Below are 5178 nucleotides of genomic sequence, written 5' to 3' on the forward strand. Positions count from 1 at the left end.
GCCAAATAAGAAGACAGAATTAGTCTAGTATTTCTCCTAATTCTTTGGTCTGTACTTATGTTCTCTATGTTACACGAGTCTGTGTGAAGAGAGTCCACCAACAGGCTTTGTTTGAGCAACAGGGCTGTTTATTTCCCTTGGGTGCAAGTGGGCTGAGTCCAAAAAGATAGTCAATATAAATATTGACACGCAGTCCTTTTGCAAGAATGAGGCAATGAGTTCGGCTTGCTGAGAGGTAGTGGAGTGGGGCAGAGTGGTAGCCTCAAGGATAGACGTGGAAGATACTATAGCACAGCCTGCCTTTGCTGGTGAGCGGCGATTAGGCCTGGTGGAACTGCCATCGATAAACCAAGTGCGATCAGGGTGAGGAACAGGAAAGAAGGAAATATGGGGAAATGGAGTGAATGCCAGGTGGATCAGAGAGATACAGTCATGGGGGTCAGGTGTGGTATCAGGAATACTATGGGAGGCCGGATTGAAGTCTGGGCCAGGAACAACGGTAATTGTGGGAGACTCAACAAAGAGTGAGTACAGCTGAAGGAGCTGGGGGGCAGAAAGTATATACGTCAGGTGTGAGGAGGAAAATAGATTTTGGAAGTTATGAGAACTGTAGAGAGTGAGTTGAGCATAGTTTGTGATTTTGAGGGCCTCTGAAAGTATTAGAGCTGCGGCAGCCGCCACACGCAGACACGAAGGCTAGGCTAAAAGAGTAAGGTCAAGGTGGTTTGGACAAAAAGGCTACAGGGCGCGGTTCCGGTACTTCTGTGACAAATCCAACCGCACACTCTAGAGAACATGAATATCTAGATGAACTTGAACACAGGGCTTCTCCTCTCCCATTTCTAGTCAGAGGGCTGTCTTCGCAGGATGTCAGTATTTCTCATCCTTCCCCCTACCTGTTTCTCAGGCTAAGCACCAGGCAAGTGTTACCAGGAGGTGGGGACTCTCTTCTACCCTGCTCAACCCATGGGATAGAAGCTCTCTACATTGGGCACAGAGCCACCAAGAATATTGAGGCCCCAATTACACTTGCCCAGGTTGTAAGGTGATGGTTCCATGCTGGGAGAAGCAAGAGAAGAAGACCCAATTACACTGTCCTCCCACTCCACTGAGTGCTCAACTCCTGGAATAGGTGTGTCATGTAGAGAGATTTGTGCCTTTTTTTTTTTTTTGGAGACTGAGTTTCACTCTTGCTGCCAGGCCGGAGTACAACTCCCAGGTTCAAGTGATTCTCTTGCCTCAGCCTCCTGAGTAGCTGGGATTACAGGCTTGCACCACCACGCCTGGCTATATTTGTATTTTTAGTAGAGACGGGGTTTCTCCATGTTAGTCAGGCTGATCTCAAACTCCCGACCTCAGGTGATCCAATCGCCTCGGCCTCCCAAAGTGGGAGGCATCAGCCACCACGCCTGGCCTATGTGCCTTTTTAAAAATCATCCCAAATGCCACAGCCATGGCTTGGAGATTTTGCCTAAGGGGAGAAGCAGGCCATAACACACCTACTTTCTTCCCAGAGGACATGACTTTTTTGCAAAAGTGTTTGGAGAAGCTTAAGCCTAAGGTGCTCTCCAACAGAAGGGAGGTTGTCATGAAAGGCAATCGAAAGGAGATTGGTAGACTCACTGGAGATATAAACTGTAGGCTGGCTAGTTTGACTGAGAGAACCAGGCAAAGAGATAGCTGGAAGAATCCTTCTGGAGTAAGAACAAATCTCATTGACCTTGAGAACTATCCCTTCAAAAGAGCCCAAAGCTGTGGTGGCTCATGCCTGTAATCCCAGCACTTTGGGAGGCCAAGGTGGTGGCCAAGTGATCACTTGAAGTCAGGAGTTCAAGACCAGCCTGGACAACATGGCGAAACTATCTCTACTAAAAATACAAAAATTAGCCGGGTGTGGTGGTGTGCGACTGTAATCCCAGCTACTCTGGAGGCTGTGGCACAAGAATAGCTGGAACCCAGGAGGTGGAGGCTGCAGTGAGCTGAGACTGAAAAAAAAAAAAAACCCAAATGTAATGGGATTAGTCTTTGGAGCAATTCATTCCTTAGGGTGTTGTTGAAAACAATAGAGCAATCAGCTGCAATTAGTGGAGCCTAACAGCTGCATGGAGTCAGGAAAATAAATATTGAAGAGAGTTCTGCCAAAACCACTGTCATCAGAGGGTAACTGGGCATACCCAAGGCTGAGATCCTGAGAAACAACATCAGAGGTTTAACACTGCAGGTGGATGTGGGGGTGGGAATGGGGGTGGGGAGAGATTATACTTCACTAAAATTATCCAGCCAGTCACTAAACAAATTAACAAGCAAATAAGAACAAAATGCACTAGAGTTGGGTGGGACTGGAAGGAATTAGTACCCAAAGTTGCAACAATAGATTTTCTTTCTTTTTTTTTTTTTTTTTTTGAGACGGGAGTCTCGCTCTGCCGCCCGGGCTGGGAGTGCAGTGGCCAGACTCCTCAAGCTCCACTGCAACCAAAAAAATGCTCCGCTTTTCCCGGGTTACGCCAATTCTCCTGCCTCAGCTTCCGCAGTAGCTGATACAGGGCGCCGCACGGTCGCCCGGCTAGTTTTTTTTATTTTTATAGTAGAAGGACGGGGTTTCACCGTGTTGCCGAGGATGGTCTCGATCTCCTGACCTCATGATCGCCCGTCATCGGCCTCCCAAAGTGCTGGTTACAGGCTTGAGCCCACCGCGCCCCGGCCATTCAATAGATTTTCTAAAATATTTCATTTCCAAGAAAAAAAAAAATTTTGAGACCATGCCAAAAAAAGAGAAAGTATAAAACCCATGCGTTCACCAGCAAAAAAAAAAAAAAAGATTCAGGTTTTGTTTTGTTTATGAGATGAGGGTCATGCTATGTTACCCAGGCTGCTCTTGAACTTCGAGCTTCAGCAATCCTCCCTCAGCCTCCCAAAGTGGTTGGGATTGCAGGTGGGAGCCATTGCTGCCTGGTGAGCTGTCCGTTTTAACAAGATTCAAAGGAACCATTGATAAATATGTTTTCAAAGAACTAAACGAAAACTATGATTAAAGAATAGTTCCCACCAGCACTTGGGCAACATAGCAAGGACCTTTGTCTCTACCAAATAAATAATGAAATTAAAAAAAAATTATTAGCCAGGTGTGGTGGCTCCATGACTATCATCCAAGCTCACTTTGGAGGCCGAGGCAGGTGGGATCACCTGAAGTCAGGAGGTTCAAGACCCAGCTGGCCAAATGGTGAACCCATCTCAACTAAAAATACAAAAAAATTAAGCTGGATGTTGGTGAGGCACCTTGTAATCCTACCCTACTTTGGGAGGCTGAGGCAGGAGAATCGCTTGAACCTGGGAGGCAGAGGTCACAGTGAGCCAATATGGTGACTGTACTCAGCCTAGTGATGATGAGAGAAACTGTCTCAAAAAAAAAAAAAAAAAAAATTTGGTGGTGGCATTGCTGTAGTCTCAGCTGCCTCGGGAGGCTTGGGCTAGGGGGAGTGCTGGAGCCTTGGGAGGTGGAAGCTGCCAGTGAGCCATGATCTTTTTTTTTTTTTTTTTTTTTTTTTGAAGACGGGAGGTCTTGCTCTGCCGGCCCAGGCTGGAGTGCAGTGGCCGGATCTCAGCTCACTGCAAGCTCCGCTCCCGAGTTCAAGCATCTCCTGTTCTCAGCCTCCCGTAGCTGGGGACTACAGCACCCACCTCATCGCCCGGCATATTTTTTTGTATTTTTAGTAGAGACCGGGTTTCCCCATATAGCCAGGATGGTCTCGATTCCTAGACCTCGTGATCCGCCCCGTCTACGGCCTCCCAAGTGCTGGGATTACAGGCTTGAGCCCACCGCGCCCCGGCCGAGCCATGATCTTACTACTGGACTCCAGCTTGGGTGACAGAGCAGGACCCTGTCATGAAAGAAAAGGAAAAGAAAAGAAGAGAAAAGAAGGAAGGAAGGAAACAGAGAGAGAGAAAAGAAAAGAAAAAGAAAAAAATAAAATGAATAGTTTCAGCTTGCTGAACATGTGGAGGTGCTGAGAGGGTGGTGCACCTGAAGAGAGCATAGGCGCTCTCTGCTCCTTCCTCCATACCTTGCCTTATGCATGTCTTCCACCTGACTGTGCTTAAACTGTATCCTTTTATAATAAAAATAAAAAAGTAATAGTAAAGGAAGATATGAGAAAAATGTTGCATTAAATAGAGAACAACAGTAAAGAGCTAGAAACTATAAAGAGACAAGTGGATATTCTGGAGTTGAAAAGTATAACAACAAATTAAATATTAATTCACTAGGGGTTGGGGGTAGGGAGGAGGGGATTCAATAGTATCTTCAAACTGGCAGAATAAAAAAGTAGGGAATTTGAAGATAGATTAATAGGGCTTATGTAACATGAAGAACAAAAAGAAAATAGAATGAAGAAAAATTAACAGAGTCTTAGAGAAATTTGGGACACCACTAAGTTAATCAACACAGAAGTAATGGAAGCATGAAGGAGAGGGGAAAAAGAATGGAGCAGGAAAAAAAATTGAACATATAATGGCTGAAGTCTTGCCAAATTTATCGAATGTTAACTGACATATCTAGAGTGCTCAATGAACTCTAAGTAGGATAAACACAAGTAGACCCACAAACAGAAACATCATAGGAAAAATGCTGAGACTCAGCAACAAAGAATAGCCAAAGAAAACAATGAGTCACTTACAAGGGAACCCCAATAACATTAACAGTTACTTTTCAGCTGAAACAGTGGCAGCCAGAAGGCAGTGGAATAACATATTCAAAGTGCTCTTAAAAAAAAAAAAAAAAAAAGAAGCAAAACTAAACCTGACAACCAAGAATCCTATATGCACCAAAGCTTCTTTCAAAAATGATGGTGAAATGAAGATTTCCCAGATTAACAAAAACTAAGACAATTCATTGCTAGTAGACATGCCTTAAAAATAAAAAGAGTAGCCGGGCGCGGTGGCTCAAGCCTGTAATCCCAGCACTTTGGGAGGCCGAGACGGGCGGATCACGAGGTCAGGAGATCGAGACCATCCTGACTAACACGGTGAAACTCCATATCTACTAAAATACAAAAAAAATTAGCCGGGCGAGGTGGCGGACGCCTGTAGTCCCAGCTACACGGGAGGCTGAGGCAGGAGAATGGCGGGAACCCGGAAGGCAGAGCTTGCAGTAAGCTGAGAACCGGCCACCGCACTCCAGCC

Source organism: Rhinopithecus bieti, unplaced genomic scaffold (genome assembly GCF_001698545.2).
Source record: "Rhinopithecus bieti isolate Rb0 unplaced genomic scaffold, ASM169854v2 scaffold_14215, whole genome shotgun sequence".
Taxonomy (NCBI): Eukaryota; Metazoa; Chordata; class Mammalia; order Primates; family Cercopithecidae; genus Rhinopithecus; species Rhinopithecus bieti.